Source organism: Schistocerca gregaria, chromosome 6, assembly GCF_023897955.1.
Source record: "Schistocerca gregaria isolate iqSchGreg1 chromosome 6, iqSchGreg1.2, whole genome shotgun sequence".
Lineage (NCBI taxonomy): Eukaryota > Metazoa > Arthropoda > Insecta > Orthoptera > Acrididae > Schistocerca > Schistocerca gregaria.
This window is the reverse complement of record NC_064925.1, coordinates 563,910,625-563,926,063: the sequence shown is the minus strand read 5'-3', so window position 1 is coordinate 563,926,063 and position 15,439 is coordinate 563,910,625. Positions and strand designations below refer to the sequence as shown.

At 43.3% G+C, this 15,439-nt stretch overlaps 1 pseudogene; it reads right to left on the bottom strand.

Annotated features, from left to right (window-relative positions):
- Window positions 1-15,197, bottom strand: part of LOC126279020 (odorant receptor Or1-like) — a 143,480-nt pseudogene extending 128,283 nt beyond the window's left edge.
- Window positions 15,198-15,439: the final 242 nt, after the last annotated feature.

The following is a 15,439-nucleotide window of genomic DNA, read 5'->3' as shown; positions in this document are numbered from 1 at the left end:
AGTGGTTGTTGTCAGCCATCTTGAACTTTGACGAAAAATATGACGACAGTGTAATATCCGGAAAATGGTTCAAATGGCTCTGAGCACTATGGGACTTAACTTCTGAGGTCATCAGTCCCCTAGAACTTAGAAATACTCAAATCTAACCAACTTAAGAACATCACACACATCCATGCCCGAGGGAGGATTCGAACCTGCGACCGTAGCAGTCGCGCAGTTCCAGACTGTAGCGCCTAGAACCGCTCCGCCACTCCGGCCGGCAGTGTAATATCCCTTTTTAGCACCACGTCAAATATCTTTCTCAAACATAAATGGTGAATAGTTGATCGTATCTTTGATCAAACCTTTGTCAAAGAAATATTATAGTGTAATACCGGCCTTACTAAAAGAACCTTCCAACGTACGGGGGGGTTTACTGTAAAATTAACCGATGTATTGAAAAACATCTATTGGTAGCCTTAGTCGACCATGAGTTGCTATCTGACTAAAGTTGGCTCTGTTTAAACCTAGTATCATTTGCATCGAAATTACCAGTACACTCTAATTATTGAACAAAAATATGGTGATTGCTAGCTACGAAATCAATAATGCATATGATACCAAATTAAGATTTATTCAGAAAACAGGATGAGCAATATTTCTAGCCTAACATGACAATCCAATACATTCGCTAACTTAACTAGACTCTCATTGGCACAATGCATCCTCTTTTCCTAACTACTTAAGTCAACACTGAACCCGCAAGTGACTCTATTGAAGTTCTGCCTGAACGGACACAGACTCAGAGAGCGCCAGTCAAAGAGCTAGCGGAATACGAACTCATTTAGAATTACAGTGCCCTACTTTGGCTGATGATTGCTTATATCACCGTAATTCTGCATCGGCCCAACCATGGTCGTGAAGCCGTCTTTCCCGTGAGCGAGCTTGGCTTTAATCTCCAACGTGGACGTGGTTTGCGTCCGTAAACTCCTGTAAGCAAGTGTTCAATTGCGGAGTCCGTCACTAGCCAATACTCAAGCCACTTGCACATCTGCCAAGAATAGTTGGTCGAGTCAAGTGCGCGGCAGCAAAGGTACACTTCAAATTGCATATGAACACCGCAAGTTAGTACAAATCTGTTAATCTTCTCAGAACAGATAACGCTACGTGTGTGGAGTCGTATGCTCTACACTATTCAGACTTGGAGAGTAACCACTGAACTCAATGCCGGTAATTTCTCCGACCTACTTCTCTCCACGCTCTCCAAACAGGGCAGCCAGACACCGCGACTGCTTTAGTCCACTGCCGACCCCAGAGCCCTCCTTCAGAGTTTTTGCAAACCTGGCCATTCTTCGCCGCATGGATCCGTGCGCTCTGGTAGCCAATCACGACACAGACTTCCATGTATCCGAGCGCGTTTGTACCCAACCACGACACAGAATTCTCCCGCGGTTACTGTTGCTGCCAAACTTTTAATACGTATTTCTACGCGCTCTGCGCCGATCCCGTCATAGTCTTCCCCAAATTTTCCACTGTGGCGCGAATTCGTCTTTCTCTCTTTCGCATATAGGCCCTTCTCACTTCTTGTTGAGATGGCCCAGCCTCTCCCAACGTCTTTGGTGGTCTGAAGTGCCAGCCGACAAAGGGGTCTGGCCGCGGCCATCCCGTTAGTTTGACGTGACATGAACACCTTCCGTAGGGGTTCCGGCCGTGTTCCAGCCTCTGCGGCCATCTCGTTAGTTTTACATGACACACACACATCTTCCTTTTCTGTGTCCATTCTCTCCTACCGGTGAGCAAATGATCAATTATTATTCGGTGTATTAGTATTGATTTATCATCATGTAAGGTGCAAAATCTGCTACTTTAGAACCTGGCGACTTCCTGGTATCAGAGGCAGGGGTGGGGGATTATTGCCCTACCTCCACTAGACACATATGCCAGCCACTCTGTCTCTATTGTCCCAGCTGCTGACATGAGAATTCATGGAGATTCATGGCCTTCCCACCATTTGCACAAAAACTCAGTTTACAGCAGTCTCTCTTAAATGGCTTCCTCCACCAGCTTTCAGCCATCCAACTATGATGAACTGGCGCCGGGCCCAGGTAAAATGTTTAGCGAACTGGCGCCCTTCCGTCGAGCCCTAAGTGGAAGGAGAAAAGTGTTTTGGCCAGAAGTCCCTTTTGCAGGTCAGAACCAATGAACACTGTTTCTCAGAGTCACTCACATGGCCACGTTGCAGCGCTCAGCATTTATGGCCCCCAATTCATCTCATCTGTCGCCTCCACCATAACCCCCTCCTCCTAGGTACAAGCACTCTACACATCACACAAGCAGTTACAAGAACATTCTGCCCACAATTTCCTCATGTAGGTAAACTCACTTACCCCACGTAGCAAACGTCGTACTGGGGAACACAGAGATCACATCATAAAATATGAATGTTAATCTGACTGACAACGTTGTTGATGTGAGAGAGTAGCATGCCACCTTTCACCTGAAGAAAGCATTTTTTACTTGTAATACCAATGTTCATAGATGTAGCTTTAAAGATACTATAGTAGTTCTTTAATAATGACGTATTTTCCAAAAACGCTTTCACACACAATTTCATCCCCATAGGGTCAAATTTCCAAACATGCCGAAACACGTATTTCTTTATTTCTGAGCCGGAAACCAAACACCAATTTTCGTAGGTCTAGCTTTAAAATTACCTTAATAGCAACACTGTTCAAAAACCTTTCATCCTCTGTTTCATCCCCTAAGGAGTGGAATTTCGAAAAATTCCTTCTTACTCAGTGCCTGCAGCATAATATCCACACCGTCTTCAAATTTCAAGTTTCTATCCTCAGCAGCCTGGGCTCGGCAATGATGTGTCAGTCAGTCAGTCGGTCACTCCCGACATACACACAACAAAAAAAGTTTTGCATAACCCCAGTTCCCAGAACTCTTGAAAACAGACGTTTACTGTGGATATAGTAACACCAACACAGTCCCTTCGACTGCCCTTAGGTGTCACGAAACCCACCAAAAGATATAAACAACCATGATTGAGGAGAGCCTATTAGTCGGAGGGGATCAGACAGTCGATCAGTTCAGCCAATCCACCAGGAAGGAGGTACACAGCTCGTGTTGTCTGTAGTTCAACCATGCCTAGACGGCCACTACAGCGGTTCGATCGCGTCCGCATTCTTACTTTCTGCCAGGAAGGACTCTCAACAAGTGAAGTGTCCAGAAGTCTCCGAGTGAACCAAAGCGATGTTGTTCGGCCATGGAAGAGATACTGAGAGACAGGAACTGTCGATAAAATGCCTCGCTCGGGCCGCCCAAGGGCTATTACAGCAGTGAATGACCGCTACCTTCGGATTATACGAGGGTCGGTCAAAAAGTAATGCCTCCCATTTTTTTCTACTTAAAAAAATTAAGTTAACTGAAAATTTTGAATTTGGCGCCATTCCTCAAACCTTCTGCAATCCACTGCAGTAGTAACTTACTGTGTCAACAGGTGGCAGCACAGCAGAAGTTTGTAAGATAGCCGACATCGATGTTCGTTTGAGACAGCGCTGTGTGATTGAATTCTTGAATGCAGAAGGTGAAACGCCCATACGCATTCATGAAAGACTGAAGAAGGTGTATGGTGTTGTGACAGTGGATGTCAGCACTGTTAGACGATGGGTTCGTCGTTGTAAGGAAGCTGAAGGGCAAACACCGTTGACTGACGAAAAGCGGAGCGGCAGGCCGGTGAGTGCAGTGACTCCACACAACATTCAGCAAGTTGATGACATCATTCGTGGTGACCGTCGGGTGACTGCAGATCAAGTGTGTCGCATTATTTCTCTTAGTAAAGGCAGTGTGATCACGATTATTAAACAATTGGGGTACTCAAAAGTTTGTGCACGGTGGGTTCCAAGAATGTTAACCGATCAGAATAAAGAGGCAAGGAAAACAATAGCCTCCCAACACTTGCAGCGCTTCCGTTTGGAGGGAGATGAGTTTCTGAAAAAAATTGTGACCGGGGACGAAACATGGGTGCATTTTTTTGAACCCGAATCAAAGAGGCAATCAATGGAGTGGCGTCACACAAGCTCGCCGAGGAAGAAAAAATTCAAAACTGTGCGATCGGCAGGGAAAGTTATGGCAACAGTTTTCTGGGATACAGAGGGTGTGATTCTGGTTGATTTTTTGGAGCAGGGATGCACAATAAATTCTGTTCAATACGTCACAACCCTCAAAAAACTTAAAGCACGTCTTCAGCGAGTTCGCCCAACAAAATCAATGGCAGATGTTCTTCTTTTGCATGACAATGCAAGACCACACACCAGTCGTCACACCTCTGACGAGATTGTCAAAATTGGATGGGAAGTTTTGCCTCATCCCCCATACAGCCCTGACCTGGCACCATCAGACTTCCATCTGTTTGGGCCACTAAAAGAAGCTCATCGTGGGATTCATTTTGAAGATGAGGAGGCCGTCAAAACATCCGTGCGTCAATGGCTTAGGAAGCAGAGCTGTGATTTTTATCGTGCTGGGATACATGCCCTAGTTCAAAGATGGACCAAAACTGTAGAGATGGGCGGAGATTACATTGAAAATGTTGTGGTTTTCAACCTATGTAATTGCATTTAAATTTCCTGACAATTAAACGTAGAAAAAAAAATAGGAACCATTACTTTTTGACTGACCCTCGTAGCTCGGAGGAACCCCGACAGCAACGCCACCTTGCTGAATAATGCTTTTCTTGGTGCCACAGGACGTCGTGTTATGATTCAAACTGACAGCAATAGGCTGCATGATGCGCAACTTCACGCCTGACGTTCATGGCGAGGTCCATCTTTGCAACCACGACACCATTCAGTGCGGTAGAGATGGGCCCAACGACATGCCCACTGGAGCACTCAGGATTGGCACGACGTTCTCTTCACTGATGAGTGTTGCATGTGCCTTCAACCAGACAATCGTCGGAGACGTATTTGGAGGCAACCCGGTAAGGCTGAACGGCCTAGACACAATGTCCAGAGAATGCAGCAAGGTGGAGGTTCCCTGCTGTTTTGGGGTGGCATTATGTGGGGCCGACGTGTGCCGCAGGTGGTCATGGGAGGCGACGTAACGGCCGACCAATAGTGCAACCATATCAGCAGCATATTGGCGAGGCATTCGTCTTCATAGGCATCCTGTAAATGACCTCCTTCATGATACCGTCATCGCTCTGCTAGAGTGGCCAGCATGTTCTCCAGACATGAACCCTATCGAAACATGCCTGGGATAGACTGAAAAGGGCTGTTTGTGGACGAATGGTCCCCCAACCTCTCTGAGGAATCTAAGCCGAATCGCCGTTGAGTAGTAGGGCAATCTGCACTAACAGTGCCTTGATGAACTTGTGGATAGTATGTCACGACGAATACAGGCATGCATCAATGCAAGAGGACGTACTACTGGGTATTAGAGGTACCGCCGTGTACAGCAATCTGGACCACCACCTCTGAAGGTCTTGCTGTATAGTGGTACATCATGCAATGTGTGGGTTTCATGAGCAATAAAAAGGGTGGAAATGATGTATATGTTGATATCTATTCCAATTTTCTGTACAGGTTCCGGAACTCTCGGAACCGAGGTGATGCAAAACTTTTTTTGTTGTGTGTATAGTGTGTGTATATAGAGATTTCAGAAGAAATTTGATTGTTGCCATCCCCTGCAACGTTAAAGAGTGCCCTCTATCCGTACTAATGGATTTAAAATACAATACTGAAATAATTCTTATATAAAATATTCATTTACGTAATGCATAAGCATTGATGAGGATTTCCTAACTTTGCAAACATATTAAAATTTAAAATAATCATTTATATTATTTTTTTCAAAAAACTGACTGCTGTATAGTGCCTGTGGCGTTAAGGAATGCCCTCTACGTGGATTAAAATACCATACTGATATAATTAATACGTAAAGCATTCCAAGGCATTAAATAGGAGATTTACTATCGGGAAAACTTAACTGCGCGGCCCCTCCCGCCGGTGGTTCAAGTCCTCCCTCGGGCATGGGTGTGTGTTGTTATTAGCATAAGTTAGTTTAAGTAGTGTGTAGGTCTAGGGACCGATGGCCTAAGCAGTTTGGTCCCTTTTCACAGGCGTTTGAACGTTTTGGGAAAACTTAAGTAACTTTTAAGAAACTGTTAAAAATGACTCCTCTCTTCTTCCTATTGGACGAATGTAAAGAGAGTGTCAGGCCGAAATCGGTGCCACACTGACGACGTTCCGTTCGTCGTGTCCAATTCGCTATTACCCGTGTATCGTGTGCTGCCGCTGCTCAGGTTAGATAGAGCGTCTTGCCCTATTCCAAATCTAGTAAGGGTAAAACAAGTCTTTAAAACTTCTATAATCAGATAGAGTTTGGAGATCACGTGAAAAATAGCAAACACGTACTTAGCACAATAGGTGAACAAAGTGAGATACTACAAAGGGCTCGAAAAAAGTCACATCTGAATGCTCTGGGAGAACTTGAGAAGTACACTCGCGAAATAAAAGCCATGGAAAAAAAGACTGCTGAATGAACAAAGTGATTTTCCACGTAGTAATTACTGACAAGAGAACCTCCCCATCGCACCCCTCCCTCAGATTTAGTTATAAGTTGGCACAGTGGATAGGCCTTGAAAAACTGAACACAGATCAATTGAGAAAACAGGAAGAAGTTGTGTGGGACTATGAAAAAAGTAAGCAAAATATACAAACTGAGTATTCCATGTGTAAGGTAGGCAACATCAAGGATAATTTGAGCTCAGGAGCGCTGTGGTCCCGTGGTTCGCGTGAGCAGCTGTGAAATGAGAGGTCTTTGGTTCAAGTCTGCCGGCCGGAGTGGCCGTGCGGTTCTAGGCGATACAGTCTGAAACCGAGCGACCGCTACGGTCGCAGGTTCGAATCCTGCCTCGGGCATGGATGTGTGTCATGTCCTTAGGTTAGTTAGGTTTAAGTAGTTCTGAGTTCTAGAGGACTGATGACCTCAGAAGTTAAGTCGCATAGTGCTCAGAGCCATTTGAACCATTTATTAAAGGGTTAGCTACTCTCTGTAATAAAAAAACTGAGTTAATCGATTAACAACGAACTTAAACGGATGTCCTACGACGTCCGCCCCGAGCAGATGCAACGATCAAAAGCGAACAATATGAGATTTAAAAAAAAAGTCTTCCTTCGAGTAAAACTTTTAATTTTTTATTTTCAGACAATTATTATCTGTCCGTCCGTCCGTCCGATGCGAGGTAACTGCGCCGTAGTATGGGGACGCTACACCTAAACAAACATCGAAAACACACGACGTCGGTCGACTACAGCGCACGGAAGAGAGAGTATTCCTGCTAACAAGGCTCCCTGGCTGGCAGTTGACTGTCCGCTACTTTATCACATCCACAAGAAAACCTAAATCGGCCAAGTTAGAAGAATCTTTTTTCCCATTCGCCAAGTGTACAAGTTAGGTGGGTCGACAACATATTCCTGTCATGTGACGCACATGCCGTCACCAGTGTCGTATACAATATATCAGACGTGTTTTCCTGTGGAGGAATCGGTTGACCTATGACCTTCCGATCAAATGTTTTCGGTTCCCATTGGAGAGGCACGTCCTTTCGTCTACTAATCGCACGGTTTTGCGGTGCGGTCGCAATACACAGACACTAAACTTATTACAGTGAATAGAGACGTCAATGAACGAACGGACAGATCATAACTTTGAGAAAATAAAGAAAGTAAACTTTTCACTCGAGGGAAGACTTGAACCAAGGACCTCTCGTTCCGCAGCTGCTCACGCTAACCACGGGACCACGGCGGTCCTGAGCTCACCCTCTCCTTGATGTTGCATATCGTGCGCATGGACTACTCAGTTTGTATATTTTACTTATTTTTTTCATAGTTCCACACAACTTCTTCCTGTTTTCTCGATTGACCTGTGTTCAGTTTTTCAAGGCCTATCCACTGTGCCAACTTATAACTCAATCTGAGGGGGAGGCTCCCTTGTGAGAGATTTTCCAAGATTTCCTTTAGCCTCTCTATATTTGAGATGCGCTAGGACGCAGCAGCATCCGCGGTACACTAGAAGCGGCGAATTTGACACGACGAAGGGAACACCAGCGCGGCACTGCTTTCGGCCTGACTTTTATGCCGCTTCCGTTACAGTTGTCCAATAGAAAGAAGAAAAGACACGATTCTAGAAGTTTATTAAAAGTTATTTATGTTTCTTCTGTAGAAGAGACGTATTTGATAAACTAGGAAATCTTCATCAATGTCTTGTGTTTAATGCTTTGAACTGTTATATGTATGAATTGTTTCAGTATGGGATTTTAGCCCGTACGGCGGGCACTTTTGCACCACTCAAAAAGTTTCTCAAAAATTTAATTTAATTTTTTTAAATTTTATGAATGAACCCCCTGAACCATGGACCTTGTCGTTGGTGGGGAGGCTTGCGTGCCTCAGCGATACAGATAGCCGTACCATAGGTACAACCACAACGGAGGAGTATCTGTTGAGAGGCCAGACAAACGTGTGGTTCCTGAAGAGGTTCAGCAGCCTTTTCAGTAGTTGCAAGGGCAACAGTCTGGATGATTGACTGATCTGGCCTTGTAACAATAACCAAAACGGCCTTGCTGTGCTGGTACTGCGAACGGCTGAAAGCAAGGGGAAACTACAGCCGTAATTTTTCCCGAGGGCATGCAGCTTTATTGTATAATTAAATGATGATGGCGTCCTCTTGCGTAAAATATTCCGGAGGTAAAATAGTCCCCTCGGATCTTCGGGCGGGGACTACTCAGGAGGATGTCGTTATCAGGAGAAAGAAAACTGGCGTTCTACGGATCGGAGCGTGGAATGTCAGATCCCTTAATCGGGCAGGTAGGTTAGAAAATTTAAAAAGGGAAATGGATAAGTTAAAGTTAGATGTAGTAGGAATTAGTGAAGTTCGGTGGCAGGAGCAAGACTTCTGGTCATGTGACTACAGGGTAATAAACACAAAATCAAATAGGGGTAATGCAGGAGTAGGTTTAGTAATGAATAGGAAAATAGGAATGCCGGTAAGCTACTACAAACAGCATAGTGAACGCATTATTGTGGCCAAGATAGATACGAAGCCCACACCTACTACAGTAGTACAAGTTTATATGCCAAGTAGCTCTGCAGATGACGAAGAAATTGAAGAAATGTATGATGAAATAAAAGAAATTATTCAGATAGTGAAGGGAGATGAAAATTTAATAGTCATGGGTGACTGGAATTCGAGTGTAGGAAAAGGGAGAGAAGGAAACGTAGTAGGTGAACATGGATTGGGGCTAAGAAATGAAAGAGGAAGTCGCCTGGTAGAATTTTGCACAGAGCACAACTTAATCATAGCTAACACTTGGTTTCAGATCATGAAAGGAGGTTGTATACATGGAAGAACCCTGGAGATACTAAAAGGTATCAGATAGATTATATACTGGTAAGATAGAGATTTGGGAACCAGGTTTTAAATTGTAAGACATTTCCAGGGGCAGATGTGGCCTCTGACCACAATCTATTGGTTATGAACTGTAGATTAAAACTGAAGAAACTGCAAAAAGGTGGGAAAGTAAGGAGATGGGACCTGGATAAACTGAGAGAACCAGAGGTTGTACAGAGTTTCAGGGAGAGCATAAGGGAACAATTGACAGAAATGGGGGAAAGAAATACAGTAGAAGAAGCTTTGAGGGATGAAGTAGTGAAGGTAGCAGAGGATCAAGTAGGTAAAAAGATGAGAGCTAGTAGAAAGCCTTGGGTAACAGAAGAAATATTGAATTTAATTGATAAAAGGAGAAAATATAAAAATGCAGTTAATGAAGCAGGGAAAAGGGAATACAAACGTCTCAAAAATGAGATCGACAGGAAGTGCAAAATGGCTAAGCAGGGATGGCTAGAGGACAAATGTAAGGATGTAGAGGCTTATCTCACTAGGGGTAAGATAGATACTGCCTACAGGAAAATTAAAGACACCTTTGGAGAAAAGAGAACCACTTGTATGAATATCAAGAGCTCAGATGGAATCCCAGTTCTAAGCAAAGAAGGGAAAGCAGAAAGTTGGAAGGAGTATATAGAGGGTCTATACAAGGGCGATGTACTTGAGGACAATATTATGGAAATGGAAGAGGATGTAGATGAAGATGAAATGGGAGATACGATACTGCGTGAAGAGTACGACAGAGCACTGAAAGACCTGAGTCGAAACAAGGCCTCGGGAGTAGACAACATTCCATTAGAACTACTGACAGCTTTGGGAAAGCCAGTCCTGACAAAACTGTACCATCTGGTGAGCAAGGTGTATGAGACAGGCGAAATACCCTCAGACTTCAAGAAGAATATAATAATTCCAATCCCGAAGAAAGCAGGTGTTGACAGATGTGAAAATTACCGAACTATCAGTTTAATAAGCCACAGCTGCAAAATACTAACGCGAATTCTTTACAGACGAATGGAAAAACTAGCAGAAGCCGACCTCGGGGAAGATCAGTTTGAATTCCGTAGAAATACTGTAACACGTGAGGCAATACTGACTTTACGACTTATCTTAGAAGAAAGATTTAGAAAAGGCAAACCTAAGTTTCTAGCGTTTGTAGACTTGGAGAAAGCTTTTGACAATGTTGACTGGAATACTCTCTTTCAAATTCTGAAGGTGGCGGGGGTAAAATATAGGGAGCGAAAGGCTATTTACAATTTGTACAGAAACCGGATGGCAGTTATAAGAGTCGAGGGACATGAAAGGGAAGCAGTGGTTGGGAAGGGAGTAAGACAGTGTTGCAGCCTCTCCCCGATGTTATTCAATCTGTACATTGAGCAAGCAGTAAAGGAAACAAAAGAAAAATGCGGAGTAGGTATTAAAATCCATGGAGAAGAAATAAAAACTTTGAGGTTCGCCGATGACATGTAATTCTATCAGAGACAGCAAAGGTCTTGGAAGAGCAGTTGAACGGAATGGACAGTGTCTTGAAAGGAGGATATAAGATGAACATCAACAAAAGCAAAACGTTAATAATGGAATGTAGTCGAATTAAGTCGGGTGATGCTGAGGGAATTAGATTAGGAAATGAGATACTTTAAGTAGTAAATGAGTTTTGCTATTTGGGTAGAAAAATAACTGATGATGGTCGAAGTAGAGAGGATATAAAATGTAGACTGGCAATGGCAAGGAAAGCGTTTCTGAAGAAGAGAAATTTTTTAACATCGAGTATAGATTTAAGTGTCAGGAAGTCATTTCTGAACGTATTTGTATGGAGTGTATCCATGTATGGTAGTGAAACATGGACGATAAATAGTTTGGACAAGAAGAGAATAGAAGCTTTCGAAATGTGGTGCTACAGAAGAATTCTGAAGATTAGATGGGTAGATCACATAACTAATAAGGAAGTATTGAATAGGATTGGGGAGAAGAGAAGTTTTGTGGCACAACTTGACCAGAAGAAGGGATCGATTGGTAGGACATGTTCTGAGGCATCAAGGGATCACCAATTTAGTATTGGAGGGCAGCGTGGAGGGTAAAAATCGTAGAGGGAGAGATGAATACACTAAGCAGTATCAGAAGGATGTAGGTTGCAGTAGGTACTGGGAGGTGAAGAAGCTTGCACAGGATAGGGTAGCATGGAGAGCTGCATAAAAACCAGTCTCAGGACTGAAGACAACAACAACTTGTCTGAAAAGCTGGGAAATCCTAATTATCATTTTATATATAATACTTAGGAATGGTTTGTATACGAATGATTTCAGTATTGTGTTTTAAATCCGTTGGTACGGATAGAGGGCCCTTTTTAACGCTGCTGGCGTTTGTATTAATCAAACTTCATTTAAAATATTAGCATAAAGCGGAAGCATGCAAGTATTATTGTAACATATGATAGTATACTTTGTAACTACAGCACATGGTATGTAATACAACTTCCTTATTGTAATTAGATAAAAAAATTAAAGTTTGTAAACATTGGATAAGAATTTAATTGTAATATATTTCTTGTATAATAGATCTGAAAACGATCGGCAACATTGCACAAACCGGTAATTTCGAAATAAAACCAGCGATCGACAGAGAGAAAAACAAACATTTTTAATTTTTATTTGTTTAGAGCCAACTGAGAACAACGAAGCGCCAAATTTAATAAGGTCTGCATATGGCCAGCATCACATTAAAATAAGGTCGCATAAGAAAACAGTGCATAGAAATGAAGCAGGGAAGTACAACAATTGCTTTCTTTGTTGTTACTTTACTGTAGGCAGCCACGGCAGATCAGTAGCTTGGGGTTTCTGGACGTAGTAAGTTCATGCGGAACGTCCACAAAAATCTGGAAGTGGGGAAGACAGATGCCTGACTCAGATTTACTGAATGAATACCAAGGAAGTGTGATTCACGCATGAAAGAGGTGTCGTTTACAACATTTTTATGCGACCACTCTTGAGTATCGTTTGTCATCCAGGAACACTATCAAGTTGGATAAACGATAGGTGCAGGAGAGATTCAAAGGAGAGGTCCACAATTCGCGAAGTGTTCGTTTAACAAGCGTAGGTGTCTCACGGAAATTGTAATGCGGACGTCGGGTTCACAATTTAAATACCCTGATTAACTAAATGTAAGGTCAGTGAGTACATAGGGTCCCCAACGCGGTGTTTACGAAAGAAGCTTTGTAAACACACGGAGTGGGAAACTCTACTTCAGTGTGCACAATTGTGAAAATGAAAATAGAGGAAAAATATTTTTTTTGATACAATAACTGGATGGTTGTCGTAGCCATAGGCAGTGCTTGAATATCCTACAACACTGCATTTGCGTAACAGCAATATTACAGAATAACAGTAAGCATTCATACGCACACCCATACAAATAACACCATAATCCATACAAAATTATACTGTGTAGGTAGTAAAAGTCTGCTACGTGGCTAATGGCCTATAGAAATATTGTAAGTAAGAATTCAGGTGAAGTCAGATAAAATAAATTTAGCAGCAAATAGTGTTACTGATCAAAGTTGTCCTTCAATTTGAAAGTAATGACTACCATCCTTTTATTGTGATAGGTTTAAAGATTATTAAAAAAAGGTCAATTTCATTGAAAATATTTTTCAGTTAATGAAACTAAAAGAAGTCATTCAGAAGACACACATTAAAAAATCTGCTATTCAGCTTAGCTGATAGACGCATTGTTGCAGATGACGTCATAAATTATTGGGAGACTGGTATGTTTCTCTCTTCCTTTCTGCATCTCCGTGGCGATCTTACGCTTTTACAGTGCACTGCTGACATGGAGGTTCTATGGACTCAGGAGGTTGTCTCCATACTTGTACACATCCATTTGCTCGATACAATTTGAAACGGGACTCGACCGACCAGGCAATATGTTTCCAATCATCGACAATCCAATGTCGGTGTTGACGAGCCCAGGCGAGGCGTAAAACTTTGTGCCGTGCAGCCTTCGGCTCCGAAAGCCCATATCGATGATGTTTCGTTGAATAGCTCGCACACTGACACTTTTTGATGGCCGAGCATTGAAATTTGCAGCAATTTGCCGAAGGGAAGTCTTAGAATTGGAAGGAAAATCAGCATTGGCCTTATTTTGTTGTTTTATTGTCAGCAAAATCGATTTTCGGTCAGTGACCATCCTCAGTACTGTAATATACAATTAAAATTGTTAGGCACTGGTGTCAAGCTATAACCACAAGCTTAGAGCGATCACATAAACCAGTGCCTACCAGTTTTAATTGTATATTATAGCACTGAGGGTGGTCACTAAGTGACCGAAAATCGATTTTGCTGACAATAAAACTACAAAGTACGGCCAATGCTGATTTTCCTTCCAATTCTATCCACTTTTTGGTCGTGGAGCACACAACACGTCATGGAGTCGTCAACCACTTAAGTCTTGATAACATGCCTTTGTAGCAGCAGTAACCGATATAACAACTGCACCATACAGATGCTGTCTTATATACGCGTTGCCGGCTGCAACGCCGTATTCTGCCTGTTTACATAGCTCTGTATTTGAATACACATGCCTATACCAGTTTCTTTGGTGCTTCCGTTTATATAAAATGCGTGTATGTGTTTTCTGCGTTTGTCGTGATGGCTCATTCCCCGTCATAATGTTAACTGTGAATGTGATCTATAGAACATGTAAGTAACTAATTAATTAACTAACTAACTTTTCGCCGGCCGCTGTAACCGAGCGGTTCTAGGCGCTTCACTCTGGAGTCGCACGACTGGTACGGTCGCAGGTTCAAATTCTGCCTCGGGCATGGATGCGTGTGATGTCCTTAGGTTAGTTAGGCTTAAGTGGTTCTAAGTTCTAGGGGACTGGTGACCTCAGATGTTAAGTCCCATAGTGCTCAGAGTCATTTGAACTAACCTTTTTCGGGAGGACGACGGTTCAATACCGCGTCCGGCCATCCTGATTTAGGTTTTCCTTGATTTCCGTAAATCGCTCCAGGCAAATGCCGGGATGGTTCCTTTGAAATGCCTCTGAGCACTATGGGACTCAACTTCTGAGGTCATTAGTCCCCTAGAACTTATAACTAGTTAAACCTAACTAACCTAAGGACATCACACACATCCATGCCCGAGGCAGGATCCGAACCTGCGACCGTAGCGGTCTCGCGGTTCCAGACTGCAGCGCCTAGAGCCGCACGCCCACTTCGGCCGGCGGTTCCTTTGAAACGGCACGGCCGACTTCCTTCCCCATCCTTCCCTAATCCGATGAGACCGATGACCTCGCCATTTGGTCTCCCCCCCCCCCCCTCCCCCAAAACAACCCAACCCAACCCAACTAGCTTTTCATTCCTAGCCGTGGCTGGGGAATTTTCTGAGGTTTTTACTGGGTAAATATTGAATATTTAATGTACTTTGCTAAAAGTGCCATTACGTTGTTAATTTTTTTTATGGGAATAATTACGTTGCTGCAACAGCACTGCACTAAGATAACCGACTGTGGTAGAGTAGGTGCAGTGTTATTAATGAAGATACCTAATGTACAGTGAACATGAACTTTTATTCAAGTAGTACAGCTGATCAATAAGTATGAACGAATGAAAAACAGAACATAGATCAAATTTTAAACCGCTTTTTTTGCTCAAAATAGATTGCTGTACTCCCTTTTGTCACAAAGAACAGAGAGAGACGGAGAGAGAAAAAGATGCGCACTGTTTGTGTTTTCTTGTTGTCTTACCGCAAGGACGGTAGGCTGTCTCCGGTCGCAGCGCGTTGGACCCTCCGCTCGTGGCTGTAGTGTTACAGCGGCGTGAGTCAGTCGATGTTGACTGGGGGAGGGAGAAGGGGGGAGGGATGCCGCTGGGTGAGAATCGTCACCCGCCAGCTCCTTCCCTACCTGCGACTGCGGCTTCTAATTGCGCAGTCGAAGCACAACAGCATATTAAAGGCAGAAGGCATTCGTAATCCTCATTCATTCCTGAAGAACGCTACCATTGTAATAGCTACTCCAC